At 33.6% G+C, this 22,098-nt stretch overlaps 1 protein-coding gene across 2 annotated transcripts in view; it reads right to left on the bottom strand.

Moving 5' to 3' along the window:
• The window catches only part of LOC140439164 (1-phosphatidylinositol 4,5-bisphosphate phosphodiesterase epsilon-1-like), a 579,894-nt gene that overhangs the window by 304,600 nt on the left and 253,196 nt on the right, over window positions 1–22,098 (bottom strand). For both annotated transcript variants that reach the window (XM_072528894.1, XM_072528893.1), the window contains exon 7: window positions 8,955–8,984. The gene's annotated coding sequence lies outside the window, so the exon portion shown is untranslated. The remainder of the gene's footprint in view (window positions 1–8,954; window positions 8,985–22,098) is intronic.

Below are 22,098 nucleotides of genomic sequence, written 5' to 3'. Positions count from 1 at the left end.
TCTTCTTCCTATGCCGTCCCAATTAACGGAGGTTGGCGACCACGTTTCTAAAAGTTTCTCTGTCTTTTGCAACGTGGAACAATTCGTCTACAGTCATGAAGATTTCGCAGCCACGACTTCCTCTTTCTACCTGTTTCCTTTTTTTCATCGACTCTACCCTGCATGATGACCTGCAGAAGACTATATTTATCATTCCTCAGTATGTGTCCAAGGGATGCAGTTTTGCGTACTTTTATTGTACGCAAGAGAGGAGATTGTCATATTAAATTCTTTTGCTCTTATGTTAAATCTGTAGGCCAGTCTTTGCAGAATATCTTCATCTTGGGCTATCAATATTGCGTCGTCTGGGTAACAGAGTATTTTTATTTATTTGTTTCTCATTTTGTATCCTCTTCTCTTGTTAACGTTTTTAATGATTTCATCCATGATTAAATTGAGGAATATGATGCTCAATTAATCCCCTTGTCTTAGTCTGATGTCTATTTCTATAGGTTTTGTAAGTTATCCATCTATTCTGACTTTCATTTTGTTGTTTTGGTAGATATATGGTAGATATAATTTATATCTTCCTTATCGGTTGCAACCACCACCTGATCATCTGTTTGCAGATGATCAGGTGGTGGTTGCAACCGATGAGGAAGATATAAATTATATGAATCGAAAATTATTTTAGGAATATGCCAAACGGGGGCTTACTGTAAACATAAGCAAAACAGAATATTTAAAAATTGGAGGAAATACCACAGATTTGAGGCTTGAAAACGCAGTCATAAAAGGCTGCAACCAGTATAAATATCTAGGAAGCATCATATCAGCAGATGGCAGAGTTAAGATAGATGTACAAAACCGAATAACCCAAGGGAAAAAATGCATCCGAATACTGAATTCATTACTGTGGTCTAATAAAATAAAATTGCATACCAAACTTCGCGTATACAGAGCAATTGTAGAACCAATTACCACATATAGTGCCGAATGTTGGACGATGACAAAGAATGAACGAGATAAAGTAGACGTTGTGGAAATAGATTATCTTAGAAGGTCATGTCGAGTATCGAGAATGGAAAGAATCAGGAATGAGGAAATACGAAATTGTACAGGAATTAGAGATACTCTTTCAGATAGAATACAAGGAAGGCAATTACAATGGTATGGTCACGTGATGAGAATGGAGGAGGAGCGGTGGCCAAAGAAAGCCTTAATGTATGTTCCGCCAGAAAGAAGGAAAAGGGGAAGACCACCAAATTCCTGGAGAAGAGAAATTACAAAAACAATGCAATCTAGAGGTTTAGAAGAGGGGGATTGGAGAGATAGGAAAAGATGGAGGCTGAAATGCGGGAAGCGGCAATCGCCGTAGGACCCCCGTTATATGATGATGATGTTTTGGTAGATGTTTTCGATAGTTTTTAGAACATTTAGGGGACTTCTCTATTATACAGAAGATGGATTACATCCTTGGATCTTACTCTGCCAAACGCTTTCTTTAGGTCAATCAGACACAGAAATGCTGGTCTATTATACTCTAGTAATTTCTCGGTAATTTGCTTTATAACAAATATTACATCTTTCACTATGAAAACCCATCAAAACAATATTTAAATAAGACTGTATAAGACTGTTTTTGTGACACTGAGAGTTCATTAAAGACGTTTTCTTTATTATTGACTAATTGCATATTTGATTTACAAGAATAGCCACTATTTACTTAATATAGCATCGTGTGTACCGTTGCAAAATCCTGGAATCGTGGAAACTACAAAACACGTTCTGGAAACTTCATTACATCAAGGCATTCCACCCGTCTATTTGAAAGTGATTCATATAATATTCTCCTCGAAATGGAAGTGTATTTTGCATGTCGTGAATGACTCCCAAACATTTCAGGGTATTTACATGAAGAAAAGTCAATATTGGGATTGAAACCCCTGAGATGCAATTCATTGTTGAAAGGCCGTGGCGGAAATCCTATGGAACTCGTGAAATATTTATTTGAAACGCAGCGAATAAGAAAAGTTTTGTGTGTAAATGAGGTTTTTTGAGGCCTGTCAAAAATAATGGATGACTCGACTCGCAGTCAACATTCGGTGACAAGGATAAGTTTTCAGATATTTTTTAAACAGAAAAATATTTTTAAACCACGTAGAAAAGTTCACAAAAACAGTTATCTGAATATGACATTTATAGTCGAAAAGGTGAATTGTATAGTAGAAAAAAAAATATTAAAAAAATATATTTTACAAACCATTACAAATAAATAATATAACTTATCATCATTTCCTGTATTATTCCAGTTAATGAAAGTAAAATACAATGTAACTGTTTATTTTTCTGAGCCTGCATCGATTTGGACGAAAATTTGATCCCACGCTCTATTTCAAAGTTGAGCCTGGGGTCTGCTTTTAACGTGGGAGAGAGGCCCCCCTTCTCGCGGGTAAAAATGCTTTTATTAAAGATAACACCAAGAATGAATATATTAACCAATTTTTGTTCTTTACATTTTTTTCTGTCAGTTAATACATTTGAAACGACTCATTCTTCAAAAATGTAGCTTATAACAAAGGAAAAGGCTCCAACAAAAATGGAGAAATCTCTTTTGAACGTTGGTTCTTCTTCGTTAAACGCTAAAATTGAAAGTTTCGAAATGAAATATGAAGAAAGTAATGTGTTTTTCGAGAAAACTAATAGTATATTTTTTGTAGAGCTTGAAAAAACATTTATTTTTGTTTTCATAGTTTTAAAGACCCTAGTACCAATTTTATGACAAAAATAAGGTTGGTCTGAATTTAATTCAGCGAAAGGCAAATCGTGAAAATTACCCTCAAATTACCACCCTAACTAAAAAAATCATGTCATTTACAATTCACTTTATTAATGTACTTATAGTATGATTTAGAAGTTTGGCTGGTATAAAATGCTTGGTTTTAAAAAAAATTGAGTTTGAATTGAGATGAGAATTCTTTTATTTTTACAAAAAAATTCCCTTTTTTTTTCAAACATAGAAAATCTTTTACTTTTCACATATTATATGCCGCAGCATTTGAAAGCATTAAAACTATTTTATTTACTAGTATAGGGTTTGGTAAAAAGAGGTTTGTTGTACCAGCTTCTATAAATCTAATTATATTTACATTGTTTGTTTTTTTAAATTCTCCAGCAACTAAATACGGTTTTCTCGCAAAGATTTTGTTTAAAATTTCAATCATTAAATTAGCTATATACCTGCTGCATAATTCTGTTGTTTTACCCACGATAATATACAAGACATTGCCCTCTAACTCCCGCTTAATTTTTGCAATACTTTGTAGAATTTTTATTTTTCCACTTTATGCGAAAGAATACCATATAGCTTGACTGATCGAACTGATACCTTCATAATTTGAAGCAACAGTAACCACACTGTTGTCTCCAATATTTTTATTTCCACTATCTTCATCAGTTAGAATTTGTGTTTTGGGGGGAGTCACTAATTGCTTTTTCCATGACATTTTTTAGTGTGTTTATTTCTAAGATGACTTTCAGACATTTTTATAGCAAATATCTAAAATAAAACACTAACTTTTAAATAATTCGTTGAAACCTTTAAGAGTACGTGCAACAATTTTTATTTAAAATCAGATTAATTTTTCAGCGCAGTGATGCGAAAACGCAACACCAAAGTTCAAACTACATTTAGAAAGCTTTAAAAACAATATTTTTCATTTACTTGGGTAGGACTAAAGAATATATCTAATATTTAAATGGGATTACTCAAAACACTGATAAAAACACCAAGGCAATTTGAGTATTATAACAATTTAACCGACTAATTGCCTGTTTGAATACGCAGAAACTGGACACTTTAACTATCAGCGGTAATCTGCTAACAAACGGAGCCGTTCACAGTATCCTGTAGTGAATACAAGGCATAAATAGGCGGAATAGAATAGGTATAATCCGAGCTTTACAAATACATTATACAGAGTGGCCCAAAAGTTTGGAAACGGCCAATTATCTCGTAAATTGCTAGTCATAATTGTACAAAATTTGAAATACACCTATTTTGGGATACGGAGATTTCATATTTGATATTTGCAATGTTGCCAGATTTGCCGTTTCTCTTATATTATTAGTAACATTGGTTTTTCAAATTCATCACCCTGTATATTCAGTCATTATTGGAATCTCCTATTCAATGCGAGTTCAACAATATGTAACACTTATGATTTTATGTAGCCTGGAAGGTCTTAAATACATAAAACAGAAGTCTGGCAACGCCTAATTGTCTCAATAAATTTTTTTAATACTAACTATTGTCAAGTACATTAAAACATAACAATTGATAGATTACAACATTTTTTAACATAATGGTTATTTATCAAGTGTTCAAAATGTGTTCCATTTGTCTTATCGATGGTAGAATGCGTCTACCATATTTCTCTATGATTGTCTAGAAATTATTCGAGATTCATCGATAATTCGTTGCCTTAGCTCTGCAAGACTTGCTGGTTTAGTTTTGTAAACTGAATTTTTTAAGAATCCCCAATAAAAGTATTCTTTAGGATTTAAATCAGGTGAACGTGGAGGCCATTTAATTCTAAATCGTCTACTAATCCATCGTCCGGGAAATATCTCATTTAAATAACGCCAAACATTTACACCAAAATGAGCTGGAGCTCCATCTTGCTGAAACCATTTCTGGTTAAAATTGGTCCCAAACAATTTTCTCACTGTAGGTGCAATTTCATTTCTAAGTAACATTTCGTAACTATCTGACGTTAAATTTTCTTCAATAAAAAATGCCCAATTAACTGAGAACCTACTATGCCTGACCATACATTTAATTTTTGTGGTCTTTGAGTATGGTTTTCACGCTTCTAGTGTGGATTTACACTCCAGTACCTTAAATTGTGTCGATTTACATTTCCACATAGTGTAAAGGTTGCTTCATCGGGAAAACATATTCTGTTAACGAAATATTCATCATTTTCAATTTTATCCATCGTTACCTCAGTAAACTCTAATCTACGATCGAAGTCATCTTCACTTAATTCTTGGAATAAGTTAATTTTGTATGGTTTAAATTTATTCTTACGTAATACACGTAAGACTGAAGAACGACCTACATCATGTACTTGTGCAACCCTGCGTGATGATGTATGTAGATCTTCAAAAAAACTTTGCATTATATCTAAAGTTTTGTTGTCATTCATAACTCTTTTCGGTCTACCTGATCGGTATCTATCTTTTAGTTCTCCAGATTCCTCAAATCGCTTTACAGTTTTTTGAACCGTCTACTTCTGAATAGGAGAATGGTTTGGGAGAGTATCATTGAACAAGTTGGCTACTTCACAATAAGATCTTTTTCTTTTACCGTACCCTCTCATCATTAGAATAGTAATTCGTTATTTTTCCTTAAGAGCCATTTTAGAGAAGCATTTTATCTTGCAGAACTTTTCGAAACTACTGTCAGTTTGACAACAAATGTCAAAATCACAGTATTTAAATTTATTAAAATCTACATATTTTGTACTGTTTTATGTATTTAAGACATTCCAGACTACATAAAATCATAAGTATTACATATGGTTGAACTAGTATTAAATAGGAGATTTCAATATTGACTGAATATACAGGGTGATGAATTTGAAAAACCAAAGTTACTAATAATATAAGGGAAACGGCAAATCTGGCAACTTTGCAAATATCAAATATGGAATCTCCGTATCCCGAAATAGATGTACCTCAAATTTTGTAAAATTATGACCAGTAATTTACGAGATAATTGGTCGTATCCAGACTCTTAGGCCACTCTGTATATTTGTCAGATACCGCAATTTTGTGTATTATGAAGTACACAGAAAACAGTTTTAATTTTAGTTTTCAGAGTTTTAAGGTAATTATTTTTTTCTGTGATAGAAAATATCTACTTTGTCTAGTTAATATTTATTGTTATTTCTAGATTTTCTGTGATCAGGTGTAAGCTTGTTGAAAATAAAGGTGGTATTTATTTATTTTATTTTTGCAAAGTTAAATTTTATGACAAAAAGGGTAAAAATATCATTAATTGATCAGCTGTATCAGATTTTGGATCCCATAGTGTTTGTCAATCCCTAAAAAACATTTTTAATACGTTCCACAATTTATCCAAATTACATCCCACAGGGATATTCGGATAATACTCGGAGATTGCGCCTTTTTTTTTCAAAAACAGATTATAGCGATTGATCTGCCGGAGGGATTAACAGATTAAAAGATTAAAAAGATAAAATTAACGCCGTTATTTTCTCTTTTGATAAAATCTAATTAGCTAATGCTATTCATTACTAAACCGGTGTGTCACTAATCAGTTTTCGCACAATGGAGCTCTTAGCTTTCAGCTACAAAATGATGAGTGTATGAAAATTGCGAGTATATTGTAGTCAAGTACATAGCTTGCCACTGATTTAATACGGAAAAATATGGACCTACAAAAGGTTTCGAATATACTTATATTAGATATGATGCTAAACTATGGCATCATATCTAACCTGCTCAATTTATTAGACTTACCATAAACATTTCAGTTTTTTGATTTTAATCGCACTAAAAGTATGTTCACTTGAATACTAAGGTGTTAAATGGGTTTCATAACTATTAGGTACATAATTACGTAGAAAATGGTATACATTTTTCTTAGAATTGTCAAAAATTTACAGATGACCGTAGAGTGTGGAGTAACTAATTGTTTTACATTCTGAATTTACTTAAAACATGGATTTGTGGTTAGTTTATTTAAAATTTGCACTAGTAGGTATTGACAATATAACATAATAGTGTTACTTTTGATTTTGGTTCGTTATTAATCATAAAACAAGATGATTAATCTTGGATTGATTTTTAGGTGGGTAAATCTTAAGATCTTTGTGTTGAGAAAATCTCGTCTATTACCGCTCTATTAGAAAATACACCTCTTAGTAAGATAGAGATAGGGTTCCAAAGCTATGGTGAGAATAGATGGAGATATGACGCAGGCCTTTGATATTGAAAATGGAGTTAGACAAGGGGATGCCTTATCAACAACACTTTTTAATCTAACTTTAGAAGCTGTTGTTAGAAAACTGGATGTAAACGGCTGTATTAATACAAGAGCTATGCAAATATGCGCATATGCGGATGATGTTGCCATAATAAGCCGCAACAAAAGGGTATTGAGCGAAAAAGTCATAGAACTGAAACGAGAAGCTGCTACGTTTGGTCTATATATAAATGAAAGCAAAACAAAATATATGGAGTGCACAAAATCGAATGAACATGGGAATCTGAAGGTAGACAACCATACCTACAAATATGCATCCACCTTTCCCTACCTAGACTCAATAATAAATGACAACAACATCAGTCAAGAAATACAAGCACGGATTCTTAGCGGTAATAAGTGCTTTTATGCATACAAAGACTTTATGAAAAGTAAGTTACTGAATCGTGAGTCTAAGCTGAGAATCTACAAAACAGTAATTAGACCAGTGGTCACATATGGATGTGAAACGTGGACCCTCTCAACCACTGATGTAAATCAACTGAGAATATTTGAGCGCAAAATACTAAGGAAGATATTTGGACCAACCCAATGCAGCGATAGTTCGTGGAGAATTAAAATGAACCACGAGCTGGATGAACTAATGCAGAGCGCAGATATTGTCAGATTTGTAAAATCACAAAGACTAAACTGGCTTGGTCACCTAGAAAGAATGCCAGATAATCGAGCTGGAAAAGTAGTCCAGAGATGGAAGCCCCAAGGAAACAGAACAAGAGGAAGGCCCCGTAAAAGATGGATAGACGACGTAGAGAGGGATCTTAAAACCATGAACATCAGGCAGTGGCGAAGGAAAGTATCCGACAGGGCAGAATGGAAGAACATTGTTAAGCAGGCCAAGACTCACAAAGGGTTGTAGCGCCATTAGAAGAAGAAGAAGAAGTAAGATAGAGATGGGGCACGAAAATGGGGACTTAAGTGCTGTTTTTAATACAGTTGATTAGCGGGATTATTTACTAAAGTGCTGAATTTGTTAAAAAGTATGTTCGCGAATACAAAATCGGCAGTCTGGTCAAAGAAAGGCCTATTTGAATGGTTTGACTGTAATGTAGGAGTACGACATGATGTAGGAGTAGGAAGTCCATTACTGTTTGCGCTTTTCTTGAATGATCTATATGAAGCATTCGGAGGCGGTTTGGAGATAAATTGTTTGATTATAAGACTTTTATTATATGCAGATGATTTGGTTTTAATGGCAATAAATCCGAAGGTGCTACTGCGGATGATTTATGAACTGGAAAAATACTGCAGGATGTGGAATCTAAAAATAAATTTAGTTAAATCCAAAATACTTGTATTCAGAAGAGAAGGTGTTGTGATCAGGGAATCTTGGAAACTTAATGATCGAGTATTAGAGGTAGTGAATAACCATAATTATTTGGGAATGATAGTAACACCCAAGTTGTCATTTAAATCTCATGTAAATAAGCGCCTGAGTTTGACAAAAAAGGGAATTCACACGGCTTGGAGTAGTTTAGTGTTCAACGCTGATATACCATTTTTGGTTAAAGTAACAGTCTTTTTGATTACGAGGTGGAAATAATTAGAAAATTTTAGCCTACCTCAGACATGGCTCAAATCTCTATTAAATCTGATTATTCTATTTTTTTTTTTTGGAAGAGATAATTGTTATGATATAATATGGTCTAAATCCCTGAGGTGTTACAATATATTTTGGCGCTGGAACGTGTATAGCACTACATATAATTTATTCCTAAAAATGGTTGTTCCCCCACTGAGAATATGTTTAAACACTCATAAAATCTACTTTGAACAGTACTAGTGAAGTATTCACGTTAAAGAGCATCATGTACATAAACTCTTTTAAAAAGATGCTCATTTTTCTTGCACGTAGCTTTTTCTTTTGCCTTACATTTAAAACAGATAAATAAATGGTACTTACCAAATCACTTGATGATATTAATAAATAAAACTGAAACAAAAATTAATAAATTAATATAGATACAATTAAATTTACTTTTAGAAAAGCAAAAATATTGAATTTATTTATTCTTCGCCTTATTATAATTCTAATCTTTGTCTTTGTTTAACCAATTTCTATGCATAAATGTAAAAAAATTGGGAGTAAAAATTGGTAAGAATATTTAGTCGATTAAACTGCTTCAGTTGTACAGCGTACGTATTTGATAAATGTCAAAGGACTTGTTAAAAGTTTCGCGCGTATTAAAAAATAAAATAAAAAACTATTAAACGCTTCCAAAATGTCTACAATGCATTTGAATGACGCGCAAAAAACAGGAACAATTGTCAAACTCAAAGCGTTTCATCCTCATACTAAGGCAAGTTGCTGCAGATTTAAACGTGAGCCATATGCTTATATGCAAAATCAACGGGTGGTTCAAGAGGGCAGAATATCTCCAAAGAGCAACAAGTTGAAGTGTTCCTTTTGCCACAGTTGAAAAAGGTAGCGAAAAAACAGCGTTTTCGTGCAGCATCCGCACTGCAAATTGTGCAGCAGCAAGGAAACTTTTTTGACTAAGGACCACAAGAGGAGATGAGTTGCATTTTGTAATGAATTCATAAACCGTGAAGACAACTTTTGGTCTATCTAACGTTGCATTTTCCATTAAAAAAGTGTTTCAATCATATACCAATGGTAGAATAGGAGTTTATTGACCGAGAAATCATAGGTTTCATAAACAGTGTACATATAATTTAAGAAATAGTGGAAAATTCTCGGTAAAGGTACGGGGAAGGATAAGTGCTAAAGTCTCAGGCGTTTATTTTCATATTGAAGAAAAATTACCAAAATTATATTCCAAACATATTCTTGGGGACATAATGTTGCCATCAGTGATCCAGAGATTCCCCAGTATCAACTTTAACTTCCAACATGACAATTTTCCGGTGCATATGAGTAGAATTGTTCGAGAGTGGTTAAAAGAAACTTATGTTATTGTTCTTTCGTAGCCTTACCAGAGCCCAAATTTTAACCTCATCAAAAATGTGTGGGCAGAGTTGACAAAGAAATTAAGTAAAGGAAACCTTAGGCCCCGAAGTAGAATTCAACTACAAAAAGCAATTGGGCAGGCATGGGAGGAGTTTGATGCATATAACATAAGGAGGTTGGTGTGGTAAAGCTGTATTGACAATAATGGGATTTACACCAAATTGGATATTTTTAACTCAGGCTTCCTTATTTTCTTTATTCAGAACATAATTTATTTTATAGAAAAAAAAAACTTTCTATAATTTCCATTTTGTTACATTTTGTAAACTAGCTTTTTCTTATTTTGATTTTTAAATTTTGATCAACCTATTTTGGGTTCGCCATAGGTAATTAATGTCATTTTGACGTAAATTGTATGTTTAAACAAGTTATATATCTATCCTATACCTATCTAAGAAAGGTTCATCAATATTTCCTCCCTAATGAAGTTCCTACAATTGACAAAGTGCTAAGAGATGTATATGTATAATGACTTACCAAATTTTAAGAGACCCACGTTTTACAAACTCTTACGAAAATTAAATTTTAAATTTCAAAAATGTGGAAGAAAGAGTTTGCTACTAGACAGAAATAAAATTCTGCTATTGCAAAAGACTATCTGCAAAAGATAAGATAAAACAGAGATTAAAATAGAACAATTATTACTTGGATGAAACATGGATAAATGCTGGCCATACAAAATCAAAAGTTTGGGGATGCTTCTGTGACTTCTGCAAGACGTGCATTTTTCAATGGGCTGTCGACAGGCTTAAAAAAATGTCTCGGGTAATTCAAATTAAAATGGACTTTGAATTTTTTTATTAATATTTTTAAAATCACTTTTAGGAAAAGGGAAAAGATCATTTACATCGGGAGTGAGAATGGTTTTGTTTCGGGTCCACTATGGGCTTTTAAATCGAGCAAAAGTGGAGACTACCATGAGGAGATAGATGGAAAGTCGTTTGAAAGTTGGCTCCAAAAGATTTTACCAACAGTAGAAAAAAATGCCTTAATTGTGATGGACAATGCCCCTTACTATTCCAGAAAATTTGAAAAAAATCCGATTATAACTAAAAAAAATGCAGATGTTCAAAATTGGCTTGGCTCAAAAAACATTCCCTTTGAAGAAACGCTGTTAAAAGTGCAACTTTTAGAAATCGTTAAACAACATAAAGGCGAATATAATAAGTACATAGTAGATGAACTGGTAAGAAGCACAAATAGAATAGTGTTAAGGTTGCCACCGTATTACCTGCGAGATCAGTCCAATAGAGCTTGTATAGGCGACAGTCAAGAATTATGTTGCTGCCAATAAAAATGTGGGAGTTGGACAATTTAATTGAAGCCTAAATTGAGCCTCTCACTACAGCTTTCTTTTTCTGCACTTTAGTTTACGTTTTCCGTAAGTGCCAACACTGAATACTTCTCCGAAATTTTTCTATATAATATTAACTGTACGCTCCAAGAAACTTCTTTCACTACAAAAACATTTTTCAATTTTCTTTCATCCCATAAAACTAAGAAAATGCAAAAATTTAATAAACCAAAATGGAGTGCGATAATCAACTTATTTAAATAACATCGCGCGTAGTCAAGCCCTCATCATTATAAAAAAACTCTTCTCGTTGGATATTTCCGACGCACCACACCTATAATTCCTTTCCGCCCCACTAAAATTTGCATAGTAAAAAAAGTCAAATAAGAAAATGGGCCTAACCTTGTGTTCCAATGTAAATTTTATCCTACATTGGCGTCTGGGCAAAAAGTTAGTCGGGGAAACTTTTTACGGCCGAATAAAGAGACTGGAAACAGTTTAAGACAAATATTTAAATTTTTTCTTGTAAGAGTTGTTGTTTTAATTGCTTGTGTAATCAAAATCTTCCAACACCTTTTTTTAAGTCAAAGTTTAAAAAAAATTCTTATATTAAGAATTTTAAAAAAAAGTTTTTTATGGTGTAAGGCACAAAAAGTTTACATAAACACTAACAGGTATCAAACAAACTATAAAAGTTAGAAAAATATAGTTATTTTGAGATTGACACTTGGTTGAACTTTTCCCTTATTGAAAGTCATACTGTGGGCACGTAATTTCGTTGGAAAATTTACGGGAACAAGAGCGAATATGGCACTAGAAAATTGGAATCAATAATCGAGTGACCAGTGGTTTACTACATAGTACCGTAGATATCTAATTTTAAATTAAATAAAAGTTAGTATTTTGCAAACATTGGATTATAAGTGTAAATGAGCCCTTCGCATGTCCTCAAATTATGTGCATATTCAGTAAATAGTTTTACCAAAAAGTGTCGTTTTCTGTAAGTTTAAATAAAAAATATCGGTGTTATTAACTTCTGTAATATACCTAGGTATTGATAACACTAATCGACTTGACTGAACAAAACTTTTTCATTCATTCAGTCCATTTGCTCAGCTCGGGCATATTTTGACAGATTCATAGCTGGAAACCTACAGCACAAAAGTTCCTACTTTTTCTCCATTTCTCCTCTATCTAGAAGATGTTTCTCCTATAATCTTGTAGCAGGTTGCTTTGGGCACTTTGGTTAAAAACATATTTCTGCAATTGCCTTTGTGTAGAAAATTGAGAACACAGTCTTTCATAAATATGTTTCAGCATACGTTTGGCATCATCAGGGAGTATTGAAAATGTCCCTCACGTTTTATTACACAGCTTTGTAAATCTTACAATTGATTAGAGGGTTCCACTGGCTCTTCACGTGCAAAATTACTATCACACCACGAATACCACATTTTAAAAGTATCTTTGTAAAATGGTAAAAAAAGTTTAGAAAGAACACTAACGAAGTCACAACCAAACTCACTTGCAGTTTACTATTTGAATTTAACTGACCGATGTAGTAGTTACCTTTTTCTTCTTACGGTTCCTATCCGTTCCGGATAGCTATCCTAACTTTACTTGCATCTATTCGGAACAGTCCGGTTGTAGACGTATTGAACCACTTCCTTAGGTTTTGAAGGCAAGAGATTCTTTTTCTCCCTGGTCTTTCTCTTTCCAAATACCTTGCCCTGAAGAATGAGTTGCAATAAGCCAAATTTGTGATCATTCCTCATAACATGGCCAAGGTATTCTAATTTGCGCTCTTTGATTTGATTGTGTTAGTGATCTCGCATTCCTTGTCTATTCTACTTAGGACCTCAATATTAGTCACACGATCCACCCATGAAATTCATAAGATGCGCCTGTAACACCACATCTCCAAGTCCTCGAGCTTCTCTAAAGAAGCTTCAGAGAGTGTCCAAGCGTCTACTTCTTATAATAATGTAGAAAATACATACCATCTAGTGATATAGATTTTGGTACTAAGTGGTAAAACGTGACTTCTGAAAAGAGACTTCATCTTTACGAAAGCTGATCTTGCTTTCCCTATGCCTTGTTTTATTTTAGTGGAGTGGTCCCATTGACTGTTTATGTTAGAACCAAGATATGTGTAGCTGTTTACCATGTCAATTGGCTGTAGGTTGCCAAAAAAAAGTGTATTTAATATTCGCGCACTTTTACCGCTCATCGACAGAAACCTTTCGTGCAGCGGTTTCCAAAGCTACAATTGCCATTTGGATCACCAAACAAAGGAGACGGCGCAATAAGAAGATGTTTTGATTAGCTCTTGGTTTTCGTCGACTGATTATCAGTTCGATGAAAACTTCAACTGGGTGACTGCCCATATTTTTAAACATAATACCAGGCACATCTGAATGTAAATATTCATGAGAATATTAAAACTTTATATTAACATACATCTCAGTCAATAATAGTTTTGCAGTTAATAACTACTCCTGGTAGAGTACTTATTTTAATTTTTATTGCTTGCATTTATTAAAAATACATATATTTTTACACAGTCTCACCAACATGCAAGCCGACTATACATTCTGACTTATCATTTTTCTTCTTCTTTAAGTGCCATCTCCGCGACGAAGGTTGGCAATCATCATGGCTATTCTGACCTTCGAGGCAGCTGCTCTGAACAATTGCCTTGAGCTGCAACCAAACCACTCTCTCTGGTTCTTCAACCAGGAAACGCGTCTTCTTCCTTCGCTTCTCCTACCCTCTAATTTTCCTTGAATTATGAGTCTCAAGATGTTGTAACTTTCGCCTCTCATCACATGTCCGAGATATTGCAATTTCTTTTCTTTTATTGTATTTTCCATTTCCTTCTCCCTGCCTATTCTCCTTAACACTTCTTTATTCGTGACTCTATCTACCCATGGAATCCTTAATAATCTTCTAAATGTCCACATTTCAACCATGTCAACTTGACTTACCATGTCAACCATAAAATAATAAGAAAACATTTAAAATCGTTATTGTCTTTCCTCTGGTTCATTGAATTTGATACGATTATATTAGAGTTCTTGTTAAATAATATTCGTAAAACGCAGTAAAACTGTTGAGCCTACAAAAATATTATCATTTAAAATAATATTTGCACAGTAGAATAAAAATCGTTCGTTTTTATCACCCCACTATAAATTTATAAAAGGACCAGGGAACGATAAGGGGTCAAGTGTGTTAAGCTGATATTACATTTGAATCCGAGAGCGAATGAAATTGAATTTGGCGAGAGATAATAGGATTTCCAATAAAATCAACAGCAACACCGCAAGTCCAATATATTTTCTAGTTTATACAGGACACGAAATTATGTTCGATAGAAAACTATATTAATATTAAAAAAATAGTATTAAATAATATATTTTAAATATAGTATGTAATATTTAATGAAATTTATGTACTTGTAGTTATATTGTAATAGATTAAGAATAGTAATATAAGAAGTAAAAAAAACGACATTAAAAAAGATACGCTCTGACTCCTTATGGAAGCTAACGATCCAAATAAAACTTTTAATTTTGGATACTGTAGTATAAAAGATTTCTACAGATACATGGTCAAACCATCTGATCATGTCCTTTAATAATTCTGGCATCTTTCTACTGATCTTTTTTTCGTTATATTTTAACCTCTATGATGAGTTGAAGTAACTTATATTTCTATTTTAATTAAATTCAATTAACCTAACAATTTTTCAAACCAAAACCAGTATTAGCTCAAGCTTCTCAAACAAAACAAAATAAAAAAATTTTATCTTCCATTTCACTCAAAAGTAAAAAAGCTTTTAAACAACAACTTCTCTAAAGATAAATTACAACTTCTTAACTATGAAATATTTCATCTTGAGATTATTTCCACCGAGATCGATCTAGTTCTATAAAATTTGGAGATAAATAAAAAATACACTACATAACCCTCAATTTTAACGTCTAAATTGATCAATAATGATTCTAGAACTGTCTTTATAACTGTGTCAACTAATTAGAATAAAAACAACTATCCGGGAAGAAAATTCTGAATAGATGCATCAAGTTCAATGACATCTGTATTTTTTGCCGCAAATATAAGTCATTGAATAAGGCAAATATGGCAGAATAAGCTTCTCTTTCAAGTCTGTGAAGTAACCAAAATAGGTTCGTAATGTAATGAGAATTTGGCATATGAAAATGCCACAACAACCATAAGTCTACATTCAGCAACTAATAAAATAAAGATAAAAAGGGTAGTCAGGCAAGGTGATACCATGTCACCAAAGCTGTTCATTACCGTTCTTGAGTATGCATTTAAAAGACTAACATGGCAACAGAAAGGAATATTCATCGATGGAGAAAGATTAAACCATCTACGTTTTGCGGACGATATCGTGCTTCTGTCAGATAATCTGGGAGAAATCAAAGACATGCTCCAAGAACTGAATGACATACTACAAGAAACTGGGCTGGAGATAAATTTCGAGAAAACCAAAATGATGACCAATATGGTTCCCAGCAAAGAGATACAGATCAATAACAACAAGGTAGAATTAATCGATAAATACACATACTTGGGTCATGAAATTAGAATAGCCAGAGACAACCAAACCTGCGAGCTAAATAGACGAATCACGTTGGGATGGGCGGCATATGGAAGGATGAGAGACATTTTTAAAACAAATACCCCAATTCACTTGAAAAGGAAGGCATTTAACCAATGCATCTTACCAGTCTTGACCTACGGAGCAGAGACCCAAACTTTAACGAAAGCTACTGCCGAGAAACTGAGGGTAACACAAAGGCGAATGAAGAGATAAATGCTGGGCCTGACCTTAAAAGATCGCGTGAGAAATGAGGAGATACGCCGACGAACTGGCGTAGACGATATTATACTGCGAACCAATAAACAAAAGTGGAGGTGGGCTGGACATGTTGCTAGAATGGAAGACGGATGATGGACGAAGAGATTATTGGAGTGGAGACCAAGAGCCGACAAGCGAAGTCGAGGCAGACCACCCACCCGATGGACCGACGACCTAAGGAGAATAGAAACAAACTGGATTGCAGCAGCTAAAGATAGAGAGAACTGGAGACGTTTGGAGGAGGCCTATATCCAACAATGGATGTGAAAATGGAGCTGGATGATAAATGTAATGAGTCCGGTCGGGATGTCAATAGCGATTTCACCATTTTCAATGTCTAAGAACTGCTTTAAAATCACAATTGCACTTTGATCTTTTGCAAAAATATTGTATGTTAGTTGTAAATGGGAATGCCGCCACGAATTTATGCGATTAATTCATCCATAGCAGTTGATCGGAAAATAATTGGAAGATTTTAACGAAAATCACCTGATAATAAAATAATGGCTTCACCAAAAGTGTTTTGATTGTCACGTCTTTTAAAGTTCTCTCCAGTACCTCCAATGACCTCTTGTTTCGTCCCAAACGACTAATTTTCATACCTATAAAATCTTAGCCATTGCGCTGTTCAGAATGTGCAGTTCGTCCGACTTCTTACAAAGTTGCAGCTATTCCAGATAAAGTCAACGATAGAACTACTTGATTTTGCGATTTAATCCTCGTCAGTAACAATCAAATTTGGAATGTTTTTCTCATAAAGGAAATGTTAGGTAAACCGCAAATTCAAAGCCTTTTACTAGAGATTATTTAACGATACTACGAATTAACTTTTATTTCGACATGATATACAGTTCACCTTTGAAAACATCATCTTTTTTACTTTTTACGTAGAGAAACGACGTTAAAATGAAAGCAAAAGATTGCATTCCATTTCAATTTCAATTTCACGCATCATTCCATGTATTCCATGTATAACTGTAAAGGTGTCTATATTGGGCAAACCAGTCAACTGCCTCAATCCAGAATTCGTTCTCACAAATATGACAAGAACAACATCACTGCGCTCACAATACATGAAAATGAGAAGAAGCATAAATTTGACTTCAGAAACATCAAAATTTTATAGACCAATCACAATCAATAACAAAAAATATACACAGAACTTAAATAAAATATATTTCAATCTGATTTAAATATTAATAAAAATAACACCATAAAAGACTCTTAAAGACATAACATATCTCCATTTTACCTTTTTTGAAAACACCAAAGATATGAACATATAAAAATAATTATATATTAATGACAGTAAACCATGAGATATTAGATATCAATTTTTACTTCTGTCAATTCATTAATGTCTTCTTCTTCTTCTTGTGCCACTTCTATCGGAGATTGGAAATCATCAAGGCTATCCTGACCTTGTTTACAGCTGACCTAAAGAGCTCTTTAGAGGTACAACCAAACCACTCTCTCAAATTACGAAACCATGACATTCTTCTACGGCCTGGATTCCGTTTTTCTTCTATTTTTTTTTGCATTCTATTGAAGTAATGCATATTTAAGTCCTCTCATCAGGTGACCCAAATATTCGAGTTTTCTTCTTTCTCTTTCAACCCAACTTATCGTCAGCATTCGACGGTAGCACCACATCTCGAAACATTCAATATTTTTTTTATATTGTTCTGCTTGAGAATCTAGATAATAGCGTGTTAAATACGTAGCCCCTTAGCATTCTTAATCGTAGAGGGATGCTTATATCTCTGTTATTATATATTAATGTCAGTGTCCCCTAAACCCAAGAAATACTAATTATATATATATATATATATATATATATATATATATATATATATATATATATATATGCTGTTTATTGATTTTAAACAAGCATATGACTCTCTAAATTAAACGATTCTATATGAGGCCATGAGAACATTCGAAATACCAGAAAAGCTTATAAGGCTAGTGAGAATGATGCTTCGAAACTCGATGAATAGGGTAAAAATGAAAGGAAGCTTTTCAAGACAGTTCACAGTGAATAGAGGTTTAAAACAAGGGGATCGGCTATCAACGAATTTATTTAACCTAGTATTAGAACAAATCGCAAGAAGATCAAATATAAACACAAACAGGACTATTTTCAATAGCAGGGAACAGTACATAGCATACGCGAACGATATGGTGACACTAGCGAGAACAAAAAAACATTTAGAAAAAGTTTTCCAGAAATTTTTTAGAAGAATCGAAAAGATATGGATTAATAACAAACCAAACAAAAACGCAATATAAGGAAATGAGGGAAGACATAACAAATAATAACAAATATATCAAAATGAAAGGAGCAGAGACTGTCTGTAGTTTTGAAAAAGTGTTAGAATTTGAATACTTAGGAGTAACCATAACGAACATAGGAAAAGAAGAAAACGAGATAGACAAAAAATTAATGAAGGGTAGCAGAGCGAGAGGGTCACTAAATACATGACTGAAAGCAAAAATTGTGTCAAGAAAAGCTAAACTGTGAGTCTACGAGACAGTAATCAGACAGTAATCATGTAAATGTGTGGCAAGAGTGCAAGATTTTTTACAAATCTGCCAGAAAAAAAATTTTAATTTAAATTGCGGACGTCAAATAATATGTGTAATTTCTTTGCCTGAGTTTCAGCTTTTTTGATGGTTATGTATAATTGCTTTTGATAATATTTTTTTCCAGTTTTTTTATCTTCTTAATCTTCTTGTTCGGCACAGTTTTTTTTTTGTTATTTTTCTTAATTCCATCTATTTATTGTCTTGTTCATGGTTGAATGTTCAATCATGTTCAAATTGCAATTATATTTTCTTTTAATTACTATGTTAAAATCTTACTAAAGTTGTATGATATTTATCGTTCTAAAGATAGATCCAAAGAAAAATATACCCAGCTAACCTTAAAAATGGGTAAAATTATCGCCCTTGAACCGACATTCGCGGACAATTTCACTAAAATCTCATTTTCTCTACTAATAACCGCAACCAAAGTAATCCCTCGAGTCAAAATTAAAATGTCGCTTCTGATATCGTTCAGATGTAGATTCCATCGCACCTAGTAGGAAATAATGTCGTCATACGGAAGCAAATTGACAGTGACTTTTAGGTGTATGTACGTGAGTGAGTGTGTGGGAAAGTTATGAGAAATTTAGGGAAAATGGAGCGGCGGTTTGATGTGTCTCTGTAATGGGTCGCAGGAAGGAGTCATTGGCGTTACTCAGGACCAAGAATTTAGACTATAATAAGGAATATGATGTATACGTTTAGTTTAAGTTAATATATATTTGTATGTACATTTAAAATAACAAATTTGGCCATTTTGAAGTAAGTTTTAATAAATTGTATCCTCTTAAGTTTATAAAAATTTCAAACCTTAACGATTTTATACCAAATCTTATGCATCCAAGTTTTGATGTTCGGAAGATTGTTAGAACCTATTGCCACATCGCTCTAACATCTTTTACGTGGAAAATTATCCAAAACCTAGATAAGAATTATACATGGCACATTAGATCGCCCAACAAAAGAGACCAAGAAATAACTTAAGTGCTGAAAGAGAAACAAATAAACGTATGTGATCTGCATGAAATAAAAAAGAAAGGAAAAGCAACGTCAAAATTAGGTGAGTATATACTAATCTACAGTGGAATAGTGAAAGAAAAGATACCAATATCACATTAAAGAATGTCAATACGTGTCAAACAGGATTGTAATAGCAAAAATAAGAGTGGAGAAGAAAGACGTGAACATCATCATCATCATCGGAATATACATCCCAGAAAATAACAAGCCTCAAACAACAAAGGAAACGTTTTATGATAAATTCCAACAAGTAGTGGATAAAATCAGGGGAAAGATGATATACTGGGGATTTTAACGCTCGAATAGGCAACCAAACAATACCCAGAATTAAGTAATAACATAACAAGAATGTTACAAACAAAAATGAAGAACTGATGATAAACTTCTGCACGAATAAAGAACTTAGAATAAACAACACATTCTTTGACCACACTTGATCAAACCATACCTGAACAATGGCAGAAGATTACTTTTCTTTTACTTTTTCGTGTCCAACCGTGATCAGTTTAAGTTTCGGGCACAGTTTCTTGCCTTCCACAGGTCGTCCATCTTACATAGAAACGGGCATTGGTTAAACAGGTGTAGGTGGTTTATGTCCTCTCGTTGGCCTCACATAAATAAAATGTCGTTTTCATCTAGCTGGTCCCATATTGTTCTATTGGTCTTTATAGATTCCACGCCTGATCTCATTTGGTTGAGTATTCTCCATATCCTTGTCGCAGTTCAAACCAGTCGGTGTGTTTGGTTTCGGAGAATAACAGTCTGGAGATTTCAGGGAACGCCACTAAGAAAATCTTTGCAGGATTTCAGCAATAGGTCGTGTGTGAGTACCCTTCCTCACCGAACATTACATGTCTGTCAAATGACTGCCTGAAGCACTCGCTGTTCTCGGTGCATTATGGGCAATAGCAGGATATATCTCCATATTGTAGCATCCAAATAACTTTAAAACTATTTAAACCCTGTATCAAGTAGCTAGTGTCGATGGCTTGTATCATTTTTAGAAATGAAAATGGTGTTGTTGGTGCCGAGATTAGAACTCGTGCGCTCTGGCAGTATCTTACCGCTGAGCTACAGCCGTCTACTATATTCCACTTACTAACTCATCTTCCCGAAGCCAGTGGTCAGTAAGTAGTGAGGAATTGCTTATACCAGCAATCATTCGGTGAATTACCTGTTGGTCTACAGCTTGAATTACCACCCTTGTCATGAGCTAGACCAGCTAGAGCATAAAACTTACAAAAAACTTATAAACTATTTAAAACTCACTAAATTGTGCAAAAATATTTAAATTTGTTATTTGTATATAGGTACTGTTCCTTAGTTTAAAAATTTTGCTGCATTTTTGCTTTAAATATATAAACTGTAAACCGAGTTCTTGCGGAACTAATACATCAACACATTCACTTTTTACGACGATGTTTCTGGCAACTCTTTTAGCTGTTTAAAGAGCTGCCAGTTTAGGAGACAACTTTTGCGTATTTCGGAGATGTTCACATTGCGCGACAATACGATCAAATAGATCGAAAAGAATGCAGCAGTCCTGATTTTCGAGGGAGTTAGTGCCAATTTTAGTTTTTTATAACCAATTTCGAGTGCAGCTTTGTAGTTCTTGGCACAAGTTAAGTTTTATGTTTCCACGTGTGAAGTATTTTATTTTCTTTTTGTACGAGAAATCAATAAAACAGACTTAATCTCTATTATGTTTGCTTTACTACAGAAACGTAGTTATACAGTTTTTTATCTCATGTGGTTAAAAATTAAACAAAATGTTTTTGTTAATAATACAATAATGATTTAACTATCTTTAATTAAGAATAAGAACGACGATGTTCGTCCCCAGTTTTTCAGTTTCCATAGTTCGTTATATATCTTCTTTCTTTATCTATTGTTACGTTTTTCTGTTGGTTTAGGGATTAAGTGAAGTACTCGTAGTTAGACTAATTTTATTTAACTCGCTTACTACAAAAAATAACTAACTGATAAATATCTCAGTAATAATAAATTCTCGTATATCGCCTTATAAAATAAATACTTTGCTAATCGCATACAAACGATCTCCTTAAAAGGGCGACAGCTGTTTTTATACACGAACATATGTTCTAGACATCGCCAGCGAAGGCATGGATGTCAAATCAGCGCTTTTAACACAAAATTCCAGGAAAATATCGCGAGTAAATCATTGATAGAACGCCATGTAGAATTATTCAGATATTACAGGACTGTGATTACAGTCTAATTCACATACTTAGGCTCCCTGATCACCAAGGAAAACGTCATGA

Source organism: Diabrotica undecimpunctata, chromosome 4 (genome assembly GCF_040954645.1).
Source record: "Diabrotica undecimpunctata isolate CICGRU chromosome 4, icDiaUnde3, whole genome shotgun sequence".
NCBI classification, from domain to species: Eukaryota; Metazoa; Arthropoda; class Insecta; order Coleoptera; family Chrysomelidae; genus Diabrotica; species Diabrotica undecimpunctata.
The sequence above is the reverse complement of the archived record's forward strand: the minus strand, read 5'-3'. Positions and strand labels throughout refer to the sequence as shown.